The 23408-nt window shown below is 34.7% G+C and overlaps 1 protein-coding gene across 6 annotated transcripts in view; it reads right to left on the reverse strand.

Moving 5' to 3' along the window:
• LOC115219538 (protocadherin gamma-B6-like) overlaps nt 1-23408 on the reverse strand; it is a 124803-nt gene that overhangs the window by 51086 nt on the left and 50309 nt on the right. For 4 of the 6 annotated variants that reach the window (XR_005001981.1, XR_005001979.1, XR_005001980.1 and 1 more), the window contains one exon: nt 22505-23357. The gene's annotated coding sequence lies outside the window, so the exon portion shown is untranslated. Of the gene's footprint in view, nt 1-22504; nt 23358-23408 lie in introns of those variants that run through there. The other 2 variants (XM_029789732.2, XM_029789734.2) reach the window with 1 other exon arrangement.

The following is a 23408-nucleotide window of genomic DNA, read 5'->3' on the forward strand; positions in this document are numbered from 1 at the left end:
TAAACAAAATACCAAACTCATTCCCTATGGATACCGTATTTATTACAACTCATGGCTTGTAATAAATACGGTATCCATAGGGAACTCGTTTGGTATTCTCTCTTTATCAGCCACATATATTCAATGTACATGCCAGTTGTACCTGCTGGTAGGCTGTGATTTGGCATGGTGGACAACACTCTCTTAAAGTGTCAGATGTCAAAACATCTGAAAGTCATGGACAGACAAGACAACTCACCTCTAATTCCATCCAGGTATGATGGACATCGATGTTTCACTATTTTTCTGGTTTATCAAAATCACATACCCGGACAGGATTGGAAATGACTCACATCGCCAGTCCACAACTTATATGCATATATATTTATTGCCCACAAGGGGCTAAACACAGAGGGGACAAACAAGGATAGACAAACGGATTAAGTCGAGTACATCGCCGCCAGTGCGTAACTGGTACTTAATTTATCGACCCCGAAAGGATGAAAGGCAAAGTCGACCTCGGCGGAATTTGAACTCAGAACGTAACGACAGACAAAATACGGCCACGCATTTCGCCCGGCGTGCTAACGTTTCTGCCAGCTCGCCGCCTTCATATATATGCATATAGCATGCAAACTATGTGCGGATATGCATACATTAGAATAAATCCAAATATGTAATAGAAGCTTCTATTTCATATTTGAATACAGATTGTATTTTAGTAGAAAAAAAATTGTAATGAAATGGTTAAGAATATTTTCACACAATGCTTTTGTCTCTTTTGTTTGGTAAAGCAGTGGTTATAATACATTGAATCAGTTATATGGGACTAGAAGTCTATGTGGAGTATTACAAAGCAATTTATTATCCAAGTAGAATTAATTCTGGAAGTAGAGAATAAAGTTGGAAGAGCAAGCTCAAACAAAAGGACCTGAATATGTACGATATGAAGTTAATAAAATGGTTCTTTAAAAGATAAGTGAGTTAGGGAAACAGCTATTCTCAAAATGCAAGAATGAACATGTGGTATGACTGAACAGTCTGTGAAAATACATCTGGTTCTGTAGAGAGTCAGTCTGGCAGATAGGAAGCTAATCTTCTAATTCAGCTACATGCATGTACTTTGAATATAGGTTAGGTTAGGAACATGCTGTCCAACCCAAGACAAAACAATAGCGAGCTTATAGATTTTCTGAAATGATAATAGTGGGATGGAAGCACTCCGTCGGTTACGACGATGAGGGTTCCGGTTGATCCAAATCAATGGAACAGCCTGCTCGTGAAATTAACATGTAAGTGGCTGAGCACTCCAAAGACACGTGCAGTCTTAACGTAATTCTCGGGGATATTCAGCATGACACAGAGAGTGACAAGCAAGGCCGGCCCCTTGAAATACAGGTACAACAGAAACAGGAAGTAAGAGTGAGAGAAAGTTGTGGTGAAAGAGTACAGCAGGGATCACCACCATCCCCTGCCGGAGCCTCGTGGAGCTTTTAGGTGTTTTCGCTCAATAAACACTCACAATACCCGGTCTGGGAATCGAAACTGCGATTCTACGACCGCGAGTCCGCTGCCCTAACCACTGGGCCATTGCGCCTCCACCAATGATAATAGTAGTGGTGACAGGAGTAGCAAGGAGGTAGAGGAGAAGGAGAGCATTGTTGTAAATTTGAGAATGACTGTTTTGGTAAAAGAGTACTTTGAAATGCTAAGCAAAATGTATTAAATTTGTGAATGGCTGCTAGAGATGAAAAGAGTATACTCTCCCTTTATGTCTGCGGAATGTCAGAAGTAGCAGATGACTGGGATGTGAAAGTGAAAGAGAAATGGAAACAGATGAAGTCAGCCGTAGAAATGATTCAACTTAAGTTTTTGTGTAAAGGGTGGCATGTTATATGGTCATCAAAGAGTCAGCAATCCTAAAGGATATATGGCTGAGAGAAGTGAGGGGCATAATGGTGGGAAAATATGTTGAGTTGGTAGAAGAATATAATGGTGTGGGCAGAGCTGTGGACAGTAAAGACTGTATAGGACTAACTACTGAGAGGTGAGTTGGGGTTTTGGATTTTGTTGAAAGAGGAGACATATTTGTAGTGTCTGTTGGATAGTACAGAAGTTGGCAAGAAATATCGGAAAAGGTACTTCAGGGGGCATCTCAATGTAGTACCTACCAGTAACCAGAGATGTACAGTATTTAAATGGCTAAAATATCAATTAGGGCTGGTGATTCTGTGATACATAGCAAGAAACTTCATTTGTTGATATTTTATAAGCTTTTGTATAACAAAAGCAACAACAACAATAAAAGCCACAATAAAAATAATCGATTTTTAGGCAGAATCATTAGCATGCTGGGTAAAATGCTCATCGGTATTTTGTCCATCTTTATGTTCTGAGTTCAAATTCCTCCGAGGTCGACTTTGCCTTTCATCCTTTTGAGATCGATAAATTAAGTACCAGTCAAGTATTGGAATTGATGTAACTGACTTTCCCCCTCCCCACAAAATTTCAGGCCTTGTGCCTGTAGTTGAAAGGATTATTATTATTTTTATTATTATTATTATTATTATTATTATTATTATTAGTATTAAGGTGGTGCCTGTAGTAGAAAGGATCATTATTATTATTATTATTATTATTATTATTATTAAGGTGGTGAGCTAGCAGAATCTTTAGCACGCTGGGTGAAATGCTTAACAGTATTTTGTCTGCTGCAATGTTCTGAGTTCAAATTCTGCCGAGGTTGACTTTACTTTTCATCCTTTCGAGGTCGATGAATTAAGTTCCAGTCAAGTACTGGGATCAGTGTGATTGACTGCCCCATCCCCAGAAAAATCCAGGCCTTGTGCCTATAGTAGAAAGTATTATTATTATAATTGTTATTAGAATAATGCTAATAGATTGGTAGAATTGAAAGAGTAACAAACAAAATATTTTGCAGTATTTCTTCCAACTCTTTACATTTCGAGTTCAATTGTTGACTTTGCTTTTCATATTTTTAGGGTAAAAAATTCATATATCTATGAACTACAGGTATATAATTGATTAATCACCCCCCCCCTATCAAAATAGTCGACCGTGTATCTAGGAGAAAGCTCCATCAAAAGTTTTATAATTTATTTGGTGATAAGATATTTTCTTTCAGTTTGTAAGCAAGGGAGTTTTGTAACTTTTGCTCATGTACCCTATCAGCTGGGTTAAAAGAAACAGCTGTCTTTTAGACATATATTATGTTTTTGAAATATTTCTTGGTTTACACGTTTCCTAGATGACTTCTTTTTGCTAAGTAGTAGTAAAAGATGCTAGCTTGAGCATGGCACCAGATGTCTCCAAAAGTTTTGATAAAAGTTTTGAAAACAATAGCACAAAATTTGAAACATGAACGACAAACTATGATGTCAGTTAAGCAAGTAGACACAGTGACAATCACAGACATTAACACTTTAAAATACTTACACACACACATTCAAATGAATATGAATGAATAAACACAAACTCATTTGCTGTGAGGCAGACATCATCATCATCATCATCATCATCATCGTTTAACATCCGCTTTCCATGCTAGCATGGGTTGGACGATTTTGACTGAGGTCTGGCGAACCAGATGGCTGCACCAGGCTCCAATCTGATCTGGCAGAGTTTCTACAGCTGGATGCCCTTCCTAACGCCATGCTCTTCCTAACACCATACAAATGATGAAAACATTATTTTCTGGTTAGCTCCCAGAAAATAAAAGAAGATGGAAGGTACTGTCTTTTTTGCCCCCAAAATACTTTCAGGAACAGACAAGGAGGACAGTATCTTACTTATGTCTTGTCCACAATACAGGGTGTTTTCTTAAGCTTACAAAAGAACAGTTGAAACAGTTGATAGAAACCCTGAACCATATGTGGCACAATGTGTGTTTCATCAACTGAGATGGAGTATATGGAAGTAAGTGCCTGGATTTTAAGACCAAGAGTTGGCATGATGACAATTAGAGTTGATTGATCACACACTTGCTGACAAGCTTCTGCTGTAAGAAATAGAATAACAGAAAACAAAAACCATGACCAAAGACATTAGTTGTGACATCGATGCCTGGATCATTTAATTTTTTAACACAATACAGCCAGGCAGTAAGTAAGGAGGCAACATGAAATAAAATGTAGTCACATGGGGTTTGCAAGGAAAATTAGGTCTTAATAACCCCTGTGAAACACAATTCTACTCTAGAGTTGTACTTCATTGTAGAAAGAAAAACAGTTAGACTGGCCATGCAGCGTAGAAAGCACGTTTTTCACACATGTGTTACTATGAGCCATATGAGGGCTTTTTTAACCCACAGAAACAGTAAAAAAAATAAAGAGACAAAAGGAGGGAAGAAGCTGACAATAGGAAAAGCAACAACAACAACAGGTACTAGAAACTATTGTTTCAAGAATTATCAGTCCTTAAGGCTAAGGTGCCAATGACTTAGAAGATAATAGGTCTCTTCCCAGTAGTTCCACTCCAGTGACTTGCAATGATTGGGAACAAATGGAGGCTAAAGAGGAATGGAAAACTGTTAGGGATGTCTAAAAAAAAAATGAAAGAAGTCACAGAACAAGAAGAATGAGCCCAAGTGGGAGACAAACAAGATCTGCTTCTTTGTAAGTCATGAGATTCTTAGTTCTTTGAATAACCAATAAAGGGATGCTGGATTATCTGAACAAACTGAAGTGAGATTTGGAGAGTGATGAGCTGATTGGGAAGATAGGGTCATATTTTGTTGAACACTTAAAAGATAGACAGCTTGTAAGAAACAAATTAGTAGTGTGCTCAAGGTCAAGACAGGACTTGAGCCTGGCTGAACACTAAGAATGATTTCAGGAGTACTGCAATTAAATACTGGGAGAAAAGGTAGTTGATATAAAAGAGTGTCCTGAACCAACCTAAGTGGCAGCATCTCACGAGGTTACCCTTATTTGTTAATATTTTTTTCATATATATTTTTGTTTATGTGTACTGTTTATGTGTATATTGTGTAATGCTTTTCTCTCAGCCTCTCACTTTCATATAAATTGCATTTATCTATATATATCTAGTAATCCCATTGTAATACGTTGTGGTATGAATGTACACTGGTGGCAAATAGAATGAAGAAATTATCATTGAAGGTGTTGGATAACATCATCAACTGAATGCTGGACAAAACTCCTTTTGATACAAAGTTATGTCTTTATATTCTAAGTTTAAATGTTGCCAAGGTTGATTCAGCTTTTCAACCTTATGAGATCAATAAAATAAGTACTTGTCAAGTTAATTTTATTGAATATTTCTCACCTAAATCAGAGAGCATATTATCATTATTGCTGCATTAGATTAGAAGATTGGTTGAGTGGCACATAAAATACCTTCATCCTTTTAAATTCTGAGTTCACCAACCACTGATGTCAGTTTTGCCTTTCATCCTCCCAGAGTAGATACACTAAGTATAATTCTAGTATTTCTGTCAATCTAATCATCTCTTCATCAGATATTGGGGCCTTATCATCATCAGATATTAGGGCCTCACGTATGAGGCCCCAATATCTGTTGCCTCATACTTATATTAAAATCTTTTATTGTTGTTATTATTGTTAAGGCAGTGGAGTGGAAAAGCAACAGGTGCAGCAAACTAAATTTTTAAAAATATTTAGTTATAATCCATTTCATTTCTGGGTTCAAACTTCACCAAAGTGGACTATATCTTTCATTGCACTTGGGTTGATAAAAAAAAAGTTACCAGTTTAGTACTGTTGTCAGCTACACCATTACCCACAAGATGTGTGACATTGTTCCATTACTTTTTATACTTGTTTATACAGTGAAGATGATTGCTGGAAAGGAAAATGGTTTTTCTTTCTCATTCGATCAGACGACAGCAAGCAGAAACTATTTTTAGAATAATGGCTGCTTCAAGCAATGTAGGAATTCATATGGTGTTGATGTTTTTTTGCAAAGCCATGCTGGCTGTGACTATTTTTGCCGCAATATTTTGTGCTTACCTACATGATTGCTTTAACCAAACATCTGACTACTCATCGTCATCATCATATGCCTGTTTTTCATGCTGGCATGAGTTGGACAATTTGACAGGAGCTGGCAAGGCACCAGATTCCATTATCTGTTTTGGCTTGGTCTCTATGGCTGGATGCCCTTCCTAACACCAATCACTCCACAAGTGCACTGAGTACTTTTTATGTAGTACCATTACAGGTGCTTTTAACATGGTACCTACAGAGTGTACTGCGTGCTTTTTACATGGCACTAGCACCAGTGCTTTTTATGTGGAACCAGCATCAGTCTTTTTTACATGGAACCAGCACCCGTGCTTTTTGTGTGGCACCATCACCAGTACTTTTTACATGAGTGGGAGGGCCTTCTTGAGTACAGCAATGTACCATATTTCGTGCTCCTTTGTAAATTCATTTGTAAGACTCAGCTTTTTGAGATTAGCCTTCAATACTTCATCTTGTGTCTTCCCGGGTCTCCCTCTTCTACAACTTCCACCCACTTCAAGTGATCAGCTCTTGTTTATGCAACTATCCTCATCCTAATGCATCACATGACCAAACCAGTGCAGTCTTCTCCCTTGCATGCTGCTCCTAATTCCTCTTATGTCTAACTTTTTCTCTCAGTACACTAGCACTCTGTCACACATGTACACAGACATTGCACATCCAGCAGAGCATTCTCAAGTCTTGGCATGTCCTCTGCATTCAGAGCCCACATCTCTCTTAAGCAATATATTGGTCTCCGCTTGCATCACTGTTGATTTATATAATTCTTTTCGCTTCTTTATTAATGTCTCAGGGTTTTCTTTACATAATTATCTGCTTGGATATGGGAGAAGCGAGTTCCAAATACAACGCATTTTGGAATTTGGTTACGTCCCTTCACATTCTCAGTAACATGTTGTTAAGGTCAACTTCCATCTTTCTATGGGTGATAGAAGACCTGTCAGTAGGTAGAGAGGTAGAGTTGACTGAAGATACCACCAAAGTAATGTAAGCCTAAGTTAGAAAATATTATTACAATATTATCATACTAATAACAGAGTACTTCTGTTGGAAGCCAGCAAGTCACTACTGTTGAGAAATCCTCAGTTGTTGTTAAATTCAAACAACTAAAAAAATGAGAATAAAAATGATTTGGTTATATGAAAGTTTGCTTGGCCATACAGAAAAATACTGGATAGTCAACCAAATATGGTAATAAAAGATAAAGGAAGAAGTTGAGTAGAATAATTGATATATCATGTACTTTAGAGAAATGTATCTTTAGAAGAAATAGAAAAGTTTTCAAAATATAATAACTGAGACATAGCAAGATTGTGTGACATGGATACTGCTCTAGATCTCATAGACACAGGAATGTACTGAGTAATGATGAATGATATGTAAATATAAAAAAGAAAGTAGATAGCTATCTAACATCACATAACTTAAGAATTAGAAAAAATTTGTACTTTTAGGAAGTATTTATATTAAAAAAAAAAAATCATCTCTAAAGGATGAAAAATAAGCAAAGAAAGCAACGGCAAGAATAACGAACAGTTCTACACAATCAGTGGTTATTGTGCACCAGAATGATACCTGCATATTACTCACACATGCATGCACGCACGCGCACACACACTACCACTGACAGTGACGACATTGACTTTCAAATAGCAAGGATGGGGGAGAACTCCTGCATGGTTGCTTTTCCAACGCACAAGATTTATATACAAAATCCAGTGTGGCATACAAGAAAGAAAATAATAAACAATAATGTCTTTTATTTGTTTCAATAGCAACAGAGACAACAGAGACAATTCAATTCATTTCAGAACAATACAATGTAACTGAGAACAATACAAGGCCATAGAAATATTCAAATATATATACACACACACACACACACATATATATATGCACACTCACGCACACACATAATTATTTATATATATATATATATATACACACACGTATATATATATATATATATATATGCACACTCATGCACACACATAATTATTTATATATATATATATATATATATATACACACACACACACACACATATATAATTATTGTTGTAAAGATATGAATAATATAATAAATACATGAACTATATTAGTAATAACAATAGTATGAAGAAGAAAAACTTATAACCATGAATCTACTCTACCTTAAAGTTAAGAAATAGCTTCATTAGAGTAGAGGACAAGATAATAATAATAATAATAATAATAATAATAATAATAATAATAATAATAATAATAATAATAATAATAATGATAATAATAATAATAATGAGGATTTCAAATTTTTGTCACAAGAGCAGCTTGGTGAAGGGATTTAAGTCAATTACATCAACCCCAGTGTGTAACTGGTATCCATTTAATCAACTCCTTAAAGATGAAAAGCAAAGTCACTCTCGGTGGAACTTGAACTCAGGACATAGAAGCAGATGAAATACCACAAAGTATTTTGTCTGGCTTGCTAATGATTTTGCCAGCTCACTGTCTTAATAATAGCAAAATCCTCGGGGATTTCCTAATCCGAACAGATCAGGTGTTAGAGCATAACAGACCAGACCTAGTGGTAATGGACAAAGTGCACCACATATGCTATATAGTTGATGTTGCATGCCCCTTTGACTTATGAATAGTCAAAAAGGGAGGTGAAAAGATAGATAAATACAACCCTCTTGAATATGAAATAGCCTGGTTGTAGAAAATGAAGAAGGTGAAGATAGTGTCGATTATTGTTGGGTCCTTGGTAATAGTACCAGAAGGCATCAAGAGGAATATAAAGGAAATGGGAATAGAGTGCCCAGTGGAACTGTTACAAAAGTTTTGCCTCCTTGGCATGGCCAGAATAATCAGGTAAGTATTAAGTAGCTGAGCAGAATGAATAGCATGGTACCATGGGCTGCAGGTAGTAAGCCTGTTATGCATGCAAGGCTCAAGGAGCTCCAAGAAAACCTGTGATAAATAGAAAATAATAATAATAATAATAATAATGATGATGCTTTCTGTTATAAGCACAAAGTCTGAAATTCTGGGGGAGGTGGCCAGTCAATTACATAGACCCCAATACTTGACTGGTACTTAATTTATTGACCCCGAAATAATGAAAGACAACACTGACTTTGCCAAAATTTGAGCTTTGTGTAAAGACATGAAATGCCTTTAATGCCATTTTGTCCAGCATGCCACCTCAATACTAATTAAAATAATCTTCTCAACTAAAGGTACAAGGCCAGAAATTTTGTGGGAGGGGGTAAGTCGATTACATCGATCCCAGTGCTTGACTGGTACTTAATCTATTGACCCTGAAAGGTTGAAAGGCAAAGGCTGCCTCAGTGGATATTGAACTTGGAATGTAAAAACAGACAAAATGCCATTAAGCATTTTACCTGGCATGCTACCAATTCTGCCAGCTCACCATCTTAATCTAGTATATATAAATCACAGTATGTGTGTGTGTATAATGACTAACACATACATTTCCACAATTCTCAACCGATTTTCACCAAACTTTACACACACATTACTTATGTCCCAAGGATGGTCATGCACAACAACCTTTTGCCCAGAGCTCCTGCATAAATGAACGTAAATGGACATAGTTTTTTGTATGTAGTCTTCCATACTTTTCTTAATCTTTTTATAAAAGTGAAGGAGTTTGTCTATTTATATAGTCATGACTGAGAGGGAGTGAGAGAAAGTAATAGTAATAAGAGAGAGGAAGTGGCAAAGAGAGCATTGTGTATCTCCTACTATAATAATCTATAATAATACTCTTGTGTATTTCTCCGTCACAACATATGAATGAGAAAGGAAGGGGTGATCCACTGATGGAAGTGGAATGGTGAAAAGTCAATGATGAAACAAAAATCAAACAACACTTCAACTCTGTGTGAGTGTATGTGTGTGCATGTAAAAGGGAGGAATGTGAATGTTTGTGTGTCTGTGTGTGTGTGTGAATGTGTGTGTTTGTATAAAATATATATAAAATACATTTGAGTGAGTGTATATGTGTTTGTGTATGTTTATTTAGAAAGATACATAGAAAATAGAATTACAGACACTTGCACATTTACACATACATACATACATACATACATACATACATACATACATACATACATATATATATATATATATGAACAGATACACTTAAAAAGGAAGGAAGGAAGCGGGCTGGGCAAAGTATAGAAAACCGCGTTTGCTGCTCATACATATAAGTGTATACTTATGCACACATACGCGCATGTGCACACACACACACACACAGAGTTGAAGCAGTTTGATTTTTTTCTCACCTATTTGTACCCTTTTATATATATAAAATACTACTATTAGCTGTCATTTTTTATGGCACGGGGTCAGCTAGTAGTAATATCTTAACTGATTGGAAGTGTTATCATGTACATTGTTTTGTCTTGGTATAAAAGATGGGCTACAGCAAATATTCTACTTAATACCACCAATTTGCTGGCCAGTTAAGTTAAGTTAAGTTGTTTGACCTTAACCAGTTGACCATGTCCTTTAGTGGCTGACGATATGTGCATCTCTGATCATGAGCAGAAGTAGTTGGGGAGCATCATAGCCATGTGTTGAGAGGAATTCTTTGGGGTTTGAATAATTCACCTCTGGAAACATAGGTGTTTTGTTTATCATCCTTAAAACAAACTTTATCCGGGGGGGGGGGACTTTTAACTGGGCCCCACCTGCAAGGTCATGCACTGTTTATTTTGATATGAGATCACCATGTCACACACATGTGGTTGTGAGGCATGTGTCTGGTGTACCCTTATCAGATGGGTAGTCATGATGGGTATATTGGGTTTCGTATATTTGTACCCCAGTGTCACTTTGATGGCATGCACTGCTCTGTCACACAATAATAATAATAATAATAATTGTTGTGTCTTTGGGGACAGTATCAAAGGGTATCGCGAGGGATTATAAAGAAAGTAGGAATAGCATGCCCAGCCAGAATCATCAGAATTAGATAGTTGAAGAGAACAAATGGCATGATACTGTAGGCTGCAGGTAGCAAACCCACTGCTCATGCAAGATTCCAGGAATTAAAATCTGAGTTAAAATAATAGTAAAATAATAATAATCCTTTCTTCTAAAGGTACAAGGCCTGAAATTCTGAGGGAAGGGAGTAGTTGATTACAGTGACCCCAGTGTTTTACTGGTACTTAATTTATTGACCTCAAAAGAATGAAAGGCAAAATCGATTCCAGTGGAATTTGAACTCAAAACGTGAAGATGGAGGAAATGCTGCTAGGCATTTTACCTGGCGTGCTAACGATTCTGCCAGCTTGCTGCCATAATAATAATAATAATAATAATAATAATAATAATAATAATAATGATAATAATAATAATAGTAATAATGATAATAATCCTTTCTACTATAGGCACATGGCCTGCATTTTGTGGGGAGGGGCACAGTCGATCACATCAATCCCAGTACTCAACCGTTACTTAATTTATCGACCCCCGAAAGGATGAAAAGCAAAGTTGACTTTGCCAGAATTTGAACTTGGAACATAGCGATGGGCAAAATACTGCTAAGCATTTTGCCTGATGTGGTTTAGACTGTTAGAGTTGTGAGTGATGACATTGGTATGAAGTTTGGAATAGATCAGTGTGTAGCGCAAGTAATAAGGAGAGAAAAGATATCTACATCAGAAAGGATTAAATTCCCAGATGAGACATCAAGCAGAGCAATGAATAATGGTGATAGTTACAAGTAACTAGGTGTATTGGAGGCAGAATTCTCTGTCAAGAAATGAAAGAGGAAATGAGAAAAGAATATCTCAAGAGAGTGGGAAGGTGCTAAGCTCAAAAGTGAATGGAAAGGAAAAGCATCTCTGCAGTAAATACGCAGACACAGTCTCTCCTAGACTTGTGAGGTTCCTTAATTGATCTTAGGTAGTTGTCTCCTACTCCATATTAGATACCTTTCTCATGATAATATTTTTATAATCATCTGTTGTTGTTTTTAATTCAGTTTTATTTATTTTCATATAGATCCCTACTACTTAAAACGCCAGTTTTGGTACTGCCACCAGTGTCTTTGAGCTCTTGTGGCAAAAAATTATTTTTATTATGACTTGTGGAGTTATGCTGAACAATTGTTGCCAAATGTAGGATAAATTCAACTATCAACTAAGTCTATTATGAGAATTGCCCTACCATCCACATTTTATTTGGCAGGGCAGGATTACCCTGAGCACCAGGTGCAAGTGACCTTTCCTAGATGTCTCTATAGCCAACAGTCACATACTGAAAGCAGGCTCACTCACTTGGGTCATGCTCTTCACTCTCACACATCTTGCAACAAATTTTTGGTGAGGTCAGTACCTTCAACTGCATCTTAAGCGAAGCTTGAAAAAGTTGATGAAGGCTTGGTATCTCAAGAAAATACCTTTACAAAAACCAAACTAAAAAAAATTATTGTAGAGTAGGAAGGATTTATGTCCAATTTCTGCAAAGCAATTGATTCACTTCTTGCTAACAAGATGCTAGTGGTTGGTGTGAAAGTACACAAAAATAATGTCATGTGCCTGGATCAATTACTAGCAAGCCCTTGATTTGGATATTACTTCACTAGCCTATCAACATACTTGAAGCACATCAGTTTGATGACACTTTGGCAAATTTCATTAAAAGAAGTGGCAAGCAGTTTCTATAGTAACTAACACTAACTGTAAACTGAAACCTTATTAGGAATATCTATCAAGATATTCCCAGGTAACAGAGCATCTAGTCTTTATTTCATTCTATGCTTGTTTCCCTTCTGTTGACTTATAAAATGAAACAATTTAGGATATTTCACAGGGAGAGGTGGGGAGGGCCAAGCTTATCCACTGTCTTGCCTTCATGAATGATCTAATATATACTGCAAATGGTCCCTTGCTTGGAAGTCATTTTAGTATTATCAAGCAATTTAGTAAGGTCATTAAGATGTCCTTTGAATTGGAAAAATACAATAAGGTAATCATACAACAATGCACACTGTCATGTTAAGCAGATAATTTGGAAATCCAAAGAGAGGAGATAATATGAGAATAAGAAAGCTCTGCTTATTATAAGTAGTTAGGCATCGGTGAAAGAAAAATTATGTGTGAAAGCTTTTTGAATGCCAATAAAAATTGAATGAGTGAAAAAGATTATATAAAACTCATCTTAATAGTAAGAAAACTATATGTGCTATTAACACGGCTGTGGTGCTGACCATAATCTATGCCTCTGTAGTTTTGTACAGGAAGGTAATAAACCCAGATTAAAATAGAGAGTGATATGAAAAATCTATAAAAAATAACCCTCTGTACTGCGCAGTAAGTTTGACTGTACATCTTAAGAAGAGAAGGCAGTAGGCAATGATAAGGACAGAGGCTCAATAGTCTCTTGGAGTTTTTTCAGAGAGCAGCGTTTAATTTTATTCACTACTTTTCTGACTCACAATAAGGTTTCATGCCTGTGTATTTTCTGAAACAATTACATCACACTGTCTGACATGTGGTAAGTAGCTTGCTAACCAACCATATGGTTCCGGGTTCAGTCCGACTGCGTGGCATCTTGGGCAAGTGTCTTCTGCTATAGCCTTGGGCCGACAAATGCCTTGTGAGTGGATTTGGTAGACGGAAACTGAAAGAAGCCTGTCGTATATATATATGTATGTGTATGTGTGTGTTTGTCTGTGTTTGTCCCCCTAGCATTGCTTGACAACCGACGCTGGTGTGTTTACGTCCCCGTCACTTAGCGGTTCGGCAAAAGAGATCGATAGAATAAGTACTGGGCTTACAAAGAATAAGTCCCGGGGTCGATTTGCTTGACTAAAGGCGGTGCTCCAGCATGGCCACAGTCAAATGACTGGAACAAGTAAAAGAGTAAAAGAGTATATGTCTGTAAATCCAGTTTTAACTCCTTTGGTTCTTTGGTTCTTATATGAACATCCACTTGTTTATAAAATTGGCAGGTTATCCACACAATGTATTTGTAAACATTGATTATATGTTTTGAAGAAAGAAACACTCTATGTATTTCTCAAACCACAAACAATAAAAACAACAATTATAATAGCAAACATTGTTGTTATCATTTAAGTAAATAATTACCAAATTAATTTGAGTTGCCATTACAAAATGTTCTTCTTGGGGTATTTCTTTGAAATCTGTTCCCCCCCCAAAAAAAATTCGTTCTAATTTCAGTTGTTTTAAATTTGGCATTTATACCTAATTAGATAGGGGTTAAAACAACTCACCATATTTTCAATAATGAAGAATTTGTTTTGAAAATAGATATGAGGCTTGCTGTTTTTAGGGCAAGGCAAACGAGAAACTTACATATGTTTGTATTTTCCCAAAATATCATTAGCTATATACCAAATATCAATGATTTCAATAACAAAATTTTGATTAAAAACTAATACATGGAAAGACCATCAGCAGCAATATTAGTAGCATCATCAGCAGTAGTAATAATAATAGTAGTAACACTGAGCAGTTTTTCAAACATAGCCTATCCTTCTTCTTTGATGTAACCTACTCATTATGTTGGACGTGTTATATACACCCAGACATATACATATTATGTATATGCACACATACATATACATACATACATTTATATATATATATACTCTTTTACTCTTTTACTTGTTTCAGTCATTTGACTGTGGCCATGCTGGAGCACCGCCTTTAATCGAGCGACTCGACCCCGGGACTTATTCTTTTTGTAAGCCCAGTACTTATTCTATCGCTAAGTAACGGGGACATAAACACACCAGCATCGGTTGTCAAGCAATGCTAGGGGGACAAACACAGACACACAAACACACACACGCATATATATATATATATATATATACGACAGGCTTCTTTCAGTTTCCGTCTACCAAATCCACTCACAGGACATTGGTCGACCTTGCTGCTGCTGCTGGTGTCATGTAAAAAGCAGCCAGTACACTCTGCAAAGTGGCTGGTGTTTGGAAGGGCATCCAGCTGTAGAAAACCATGCCAAAACAGACAGTAGAGCTTGGTGCAGTCTTTTAGCTCGTCAGTTGCTGTCATCATGGAAAACTGATGTTAAAAAAGACTTGTATACATTTATACTTATAAAGGCACGTGCCTAGTAGTTGGAGTCATGATTGTAAGGTCATGATTTCAATTCCTAGATTGAGCAGTATATTAGGTCCGAGGTAAAGATATTTCATTACATACTGTTCCAGTTCATTTGAATGAAAAGGAATTATTTCTGTTGCAGTACTCTTACTCTCTCTTTTACTCTTTTACTTGTTTCAGTCATTTGACTGCGGCCATACAGGAGCACTGCCTTTAATCGAGCGACTCGACCCCGGGACTTATTCTTTTTGTAAGCCCAGTACTTATTCTATCGGTCTCTTTTGCCGAACCGCTAAGTGACGGGGACGTAAACACACCTGCATCGGTTGTCAAGCAATGCTAGGGGGACAAACACAGACACACAAACAAACACACACACGCATACTTATATATATACATATATACGACAGGCTTCTTTCAGACATACACATCTACATACACAGACATACACATACACAGACATACACATCTACATACCTCATAGTCTTATATTCTGGATGAAGTTGTTATTAGTGGTGTTTGTTATTGCCACTTTTTTTTTATGTAGTGGGCTGCAAAGATCATGATAATGATGTTTTTACTGATGATATTGTCACAGGTGGATTAAAATTATTTTTGCCACATACTCAAAGCGAAATCCAGCAAACAGTAAATGTTCTTAGTTTACTACAGCTTTGCTGTATATGTGTGTTAATTTTTGGTTTGCATTTTGTTATCAATAAACCTTCAATTAGTCATATCTAGACACATTACAAGGATATAAATCCTTAGTGCTTGATTGGTACTTTATTTTATCATTTCCAGAAGGTTGAGAGGCAAAGTTGAACTCATTGGGATTTGAACTCAGAATTTAAAGTACCATAACTGAATACTGCCACTTATTTTTAATGTGGATGTAATAATTCTGCCTGTCCACTGTGCATGCACACACACACACACACACCACACACACACACACACACACTCACACGTGTATGTGTGTATGTATATACATTTGTGTGTTTGTGTGTGTGTGTGTATATATATAGAGAGAGAGGTAGGGGGGAATGGTATCTAAGTGTAATGGAAACAAATACTAATGAACCAAAATCATATTGCCTCTTTATTAAATTTTTTAAATTAAAAAATAGTATAATGATCAGGAAAATATTTATGAAACTGCAATCCATCAAATCTTTTATAAATTAATATTGGTAATGCTACAGTATAATATTGAATGAAAGATTATCAATAGGTAATTAAAATATAAACAAAATTTCATGAAAGTTATCAAGCTGTCATTTTCTCAAAATGACATTTAAAATATCCAATTCATTAAAGTTTATATGAAAAACACAAGAATGAGAAATTTAGTGTTTAAGTGTCTTTACAGAACTGTTAAAGGAAGTGTCTCTCGGAAGTCCATTGTTTGTGGAGAACTCTCTTAAATATTTATATTAATATTTATGTAACGTTGCAATACTCATTGAGTATTTAAACTCAGTTCTATCAAATGTAGTGTTGCCCAGGCTCACCATAGTATCTGTTTACAAATAAATGAAATCTAAGTTTATTGGTGATAAACTCAGCAGAGTATTGATAACATTCAAACTGTGAATTCCTCAGCCAGTATGACAACACATCATTGACTTAGTAATCTTAAATTCTACATCTTCCAAACACGATTCAATGAATTATTGATTTAAATGTTTGTATAAGAACAAGTAAGCATTTTTTTTTTCTTGTTCTTGGTATTCAAATTTTTGTTCATTTATATCAAATTTAGAAGTTGGATGCATTCAAATAAAAATTTAGTCAGAAGCCAGAATGGTAGGAATAAAAGAGAAATCTTTTAGAACACAGTATCTGATTTGGGATACACACTCATTGTTACATTGTTGGACTCTTTTGAAAACTGAAATCAAATTACACTCATTACTACAGTAAGAAAAAAATGATTGGAAAAAGATAGAAAATTGATAAACATACTTTTATTTAAGCAATAATGCTGAAATAGTTTTTACTGTTTTGGACTAACTTCCTGATAACAAATTTTTATCCCTATATACTTCTAAACATTGCTAAATTATGTAAGATAATACTTTATTAGAATATTGATCTCATCTTTGGAGTATATATTTGTAGTGTTTATATTCACACAATAACTTGATCAGTTAGATCTCCATTATCATTGAGTATCTTACAAACATAGTGTCAAACTGAATTTGAGCTAGTACACATCCCATGTTTGAAGATCAAATCATAAGTTAGATACAATTGAAGGATTTTATTGACAAAACTCATCACAGGTGTTGGAACATTTAACTAATTAACTATATATTTGAATCTATACATTAGTTTTCAAAATTATGTATCAAGAGAAAAGATGAGTCATAACTGTAACAAGGCTTGGAGAAAATTTTAATTGTAATATTGGAAAATAGATGAATCACAAGATTGAAGCATAAATGGTGAATGTGGTTTTCATTAATAATTGGATGCTCCTATTTTGTAAAACTTTCATTTCCGTATACTTTCATTCATTAATCTAAAATATTTTTAATCATACCTTCAAATTTCTTGGTGATCATAAAGAATAAAAAAAGCTATTGAAAAGAGTAAGTTAAGGTGAAATGAAGTGATTCCATGTAATTGAATGTGTTTATAGGTATTGCATATTTTTTACAACTGCAATACCATTAAAGAACTTAAATGCTTCTCTGAATAAGATCAGTTGTTCTGGAAAAAATACCTGTGTGTATTAAAGAAGATAAGTATTGAATAATGAAAGTATTATTTCCCTTTGTTCATTTATTAGTATTATTTGTCAATTTCCAAGTAATTAAAAAACATTCTTTCTAAGTGCTAATTCTTATATCTGTAGAGAAATGCACTTGAACATCTTTCCTTTAAAACAAATCTTTGTTGTAAGCCATTTCAAGTATATTCTCGTATTGGTTTCTGTTGAACAGGTGCAAAATAACCTTTTATCATTCTATATCCAACTTCCTTTATGACATTTCTTTGTTTGTACTTTTTTTTAACTTTTAAAATATTATGCCCAAATTCTTTCTTGGTTTATGTCTGTTCTAACATTACTAGCATCTGATACAGCTTGCAACACATATTTTGCATCCTCTTTTATTTCCTTACATACACGTTAATCTGACAAATATTCACAAATCAACACCTGTGAAAATTTATAAAACACGTAATTCAAATATAATTTTTAAACACTTCCAACAGATAACATTCAGCTTGTTCTTCTCTACAACATAAAATGCTTGGTTTGCTCCTGAAGGGTATTATTTAGGAGACTATTTTGCCATTGTCATTAAAGATGGAGAAAAATAAAATGAATTAGAATAAGGTGGAATAAAAATGTAGCATAGAAGTAAAAATTTAAAAATACATACATACATGCACACACAGACGCAAGCATACACACACACACACATGCACACACACTCATCTTCAGATACAAGCATAGCTGTATGATTAAGAAGACTGTTTCAAAACCACAGTGGTTTGGGCTTCACTACATGTGAGCGTGAAAAAGTGGACATAAGAATGATGATTATGTGTGTGTGTGTGTGCACGCGTGCATGTGTTTTGTGTGTGTGTGTGTGTGTGTGGTGTGTGTGTGTGTGTGTGTGTGTGGTAAGGCTTCCACAAGCAGAAAAGCACTCAATCAGCTAAGGAAGTAAAGATAATGTTATAATGAAAACCACAAACTTTGTTTTCAGTTTTAAAACTTGCAAAATTAATTTGTTTTGATCAGGAAACCCTGGGTAGCTGTATTTAACAAGGTTTGTGGTTATTACTGTAACACCATATATATATATATATATATATATATATATATATATATATATATATATATATATATATATATATATATATATATGTATATATATATACAAACAGTTTGACTTTCATATGCCTTAGAGTTTCTTGGGCACATAGGACATTCATTCATCTCATCAGACTTTCAGAAGCAGAGTGGAAGCTTTGAAAGCAATTCAAGATGGCTTCAAGGTGTTCAGGTCTCACTCATTCAATTCAGCTCATGTGGTATTTAGGCTATCAAAGCAACACCAGTTATGTTTTAGTCCATGTATGCGGACATGATGGGCTATGGCATAGCGTATTCAGTGACTCCAATTCCTTGTTTTGGGTACTGCATATGGTGGGGTAAGATGTCCGGTGTGAATCTGTAACTCAGTCGTCATTCAGTGGAGTTTGAAGACATTAGTAGTAGCAAACCACCATTTGCAACACCAAAGGAACTGATATCACTGGATATACTATGCCAGAACCCACTGTTAAAGTGGCACCACCATCTTGCCACTATCGTGTGGAAATAAACTTTAAAAAAATAACTAGTGTTAGTTTGATAGCATTTACGCCATGTAACCTGCGTTGATCAATAGAGGCCTAAACACCTAGAAACATCTTCCACTCTGTTTTTGAATATCAATGAAATAGATGCATCCTATATGCCCGTGAAAGTTTTAATCCATGTGGAGTTGAGTCAGACTATTATTAAATACATGTAACTCCAACCAAATGTGTTGATTGCTACTTTCTTTTGCTTGTTCACTTACTATATGTGTGTGTATGTATGTATGTATGTATGTATGTATGTATGTATGTATGTATACATGTATGTATGTAATGTATGTAATGTATGTAATGTATGTATGTATGTATGTATGTATGTATGCATGTATGTATGTATGTATGTATGTATGTATGTATACATGTATGTATGTAATGTATGTAATGTATGTAATGTATGTATGTATGTATGCATGTATGTATGTATGTATGTATGTATGTATGCATGTATGTATGTATGTATGTGTGTATGTATGTAGGTATGTATGTATGTATGTATGTATGTATGTATGTATGTATGTATGAATGTATGTACGTATGTACGTGCATACGTCTGTGTGTCTGTGGTCGTGGGGGTGTTTGCATGTATGTATGTATTCAGTTTACCACCCTTCTTTGCCATTTTGATTATTAAGAATGACACAAACATAGAAAGTGTCATCTACTACAAACCAATGGACTCTGTGGCTGTTTCGTAAAAAGCTTACTTCCGAACCACAGTATCCCAAGTTCAGTCTCACTGCGTAGCACCCTGCCAAGTGTCTTCTACTATAGCTTCCGGCTGACCAAAGCCTTATCAGCGGATTTGGTAGATTGAAACTGAAAAGAAACCTGTTATATGTGTGTGTCTTTGTTTGTTCCCCCTCCACTTGACAACTGGAGTTAGTATGTTTACATCCTCATAACTTAGTGGTTCAGCAAAAGAGGCTGATAGAATAAGTGCCAGGCTTAAAAAAAAGAAAGTACTGAGTTGATTCATTCAGCTAAAAATTCTTCAAGAGAGTGCCCCAGCATGACCACAGTCTAATGGCTGAAACAAGTGGAAAAGATGCATGTATATACACACACACACACACACAAACACCCAAAGGAATTCTCTTGGTTTCAAATATCTGACTTACAAACAGCCACAATATACTTTGCATTCTACTATAAAGGCAGTTATATTAAAAAAAAAAAAATTCAGTTACTTGAAATGGTTGGTAGTAATTAATGAGAAGGTTACTTTGCAAAGCACATCAAAATATTGCAAGTTTTCAGCAATTTGTTGAATCAAAGAAGGAAATTGCTGTGCCATTGCCAGTTTAAGTCAGATCATGTAAACACTGTGTTGTACATGTTATTGGTGTTATTTGGTTTTAGATTTTTGCTTTCTTTTGTTCACCCTCATAACTATAACTCCAAAGAGTAAATTCAATGCAAGCGAAGGTGATGCATCAAAGAAAAGGAAAATGATCACGATTAGTATTAAATTGGAAATATTAGAGTAGTAAGGGAGATGTGAAACAACAATGAACATACCTACACACATGCAGTCTCTCTCACTTCCCTCTCTTTCAGTTATAAATATTCAACTTATATTTATTATTATAGTTGTTATCATTTTTATTATTAGAAATCATCATCATCATCATCAGTGGTAGTAGTAGTAGTAGTAGTCAGTGGGTTGGGAGAATCACTAGAACATTGGAAGATATACATTGCAGTATTTTTCCCTAATGCTCTTTGAGTTCAAATTCACCAAGGTCAAATTTACACCCTCCCCCAAAATTTCAGGCCTTGCACCTGTAGTAGAAAGGATTATCATTATTATTATTATCATTATTATTATTATTATTATTATTATTATTATTATTATTTTGGCCATGTGCCAAAATTTGAAATCATAGTTATTATTATTATTATTATTATTATTATTATTATTATTATTATTATTATTATTATTATTATTATTATCATTATTATTATTATTTTGGCCTTGTGTCAAAATTTGAAATCATAGTTATTATTATTATTATTATTATTATTATTATTATTATGACAGGGAGCTGGCAGAATCGTTAACACACCAGTCAAAATGCTTAGCAGTATTTCATCTGCTGCTATGTTCTGAGTTCAAATTTTGTCCAGGTCGACTTTGCCTTTCATCCTTTCCGGGTTGATAAATTAAGTACCAGTTTAGTATTGGGGGTCGATGTAATTGACTTACTCCCTCCCCACAAATTTCAGGAACTTGTGGCTATAGTAGAAAGGATTATTATTATTATTATTATCATTATTATTATTATTACTATTATTATTATTATTATTATTATTATTATTATTATTATTATTATTATTATTATTATGGCAGCGAGCTGGCAGAATTGTTAGCATGCTGGTCGAAATGCTTAGTGGTACTTTACCCATTGCTGTGTTCTGAGTTCAGATGTTGACTTTCAACCTTTCAGGGTCAATAAATTAAGTACCAGTGAAACACTGAGGTCAATGTAATTGACTAGTCCCCTCCTCTGAAATCGCTGCCCTTGTGGCAAAATTTGAAACCAATATCATTATTATTATTGTTATTATTATTAAGGCTGTGAATTAACCCTTTAGCATTCAAATTAATGTCATAAGTAATCCTTATTCATTTACATTTTAAAAAATTAATCTGGTATTATCTTGTAGCTTCAAGATTTGAAAGATGTAATTGTTTATTTTTAGAATGACATTGCAGGGTAGGTGTGAGATACTGGTTCTGGCCAGTTTGAGCATAAAATGAGTAGAATATTCGGGCCAGATATAGCCGGTTTAAACGCTAAAGGGTTAAAGACAAGCACTTCACTAAAAGATAATAGATATGAACCTTACATAATGGTTCCAATTTGCATACAAATTTAGACAGATATAAGACTGTCTATGTGAAATATGATATATGTTCATATACACATATTATGTGTGTATAGCTATGTTTGTATGTGTGTATATGTGTGAAAAGAAGAAATGTTAAAATGACACATACCTTTGAATTTAAGATTTTTCTCACTTTGTCTATATTTTGTCTTTCAGTTGGTTGAGTACAGGAACTTTCAGGTATATCCAAGTTTATTGTTTGTTTAGCAAAAGAATTTATATTCATTGTCTCACTATTTTGCAATAAGTGTCTTTGAAGATTTGTTATTGAACTATATATGTGTTGTGTGTGTTTATGTTTGTGTGCATATATGTATGCGTATGCATGTATATATGTATATTCTAGGGGAAATAGATTTAGAATACTATATTCATTGCTTTGTATTTACTTGTGTTGATCACGTGAAAAATCCATCACTTTAATTATGGTAAATATAGAAGTTTGGTTTTTATCAAATTCTCTTGTATTGTGATTCATTGAAATTGTACATAAGTATGTTCGGATTTATGATTTTAGAGTTTTATTAAATTCAGTATTATGGCATCCAAGTGGTTTTATCTTATTGAAAATTCTGGGTGTCATTATTCTCGTTTGATCAACAAACTCTTTCTTGATATTTTTGAAGCATTATGGTTTTAAAATTAGTTTTCAATAAAGTTGATTGTATGCAAATTCTTCATTTTGAAATATTACAAGAATTCACAAAACATTTCTCCAGAAGTTGTAATGTAGCACATTTATGAAAATGGAACTTTCGGTAGAGGTTTGTTATATGCTGTAAAACTGTTTCTTGTTGGCAAATTCCAAGGAAGAGGTTGGTTAAGATTAGCTTTATTGTCTACTTGTGTTGACTTTAAGTTTATAATATTTGTGGTTTTAGAATCCTTAGCTCTGCTGATAGAATATGGCAAAGACTTATTGCTTCGAGCATACATTTGTTCTTGGATGTAAGTTTTAAGGCCTGCAGCAGAGAAAGGAAGAATAAGAAAGATGAAAAGAAATGTTAACTATA

The sequence above is a fragment of the Octopus sinensis genome, linkage group LG14, assembly GCF_006345805.1.
Source record: "Octopus sinensis linkage group LG14, ASM634580v1, whole genome shotgun sequence".
NCBI lineage: Eukaryota > Metazoa > Mollusca > Cephalopoda > Octopoda > Octopodidae > Octopus > Octopus sinensis.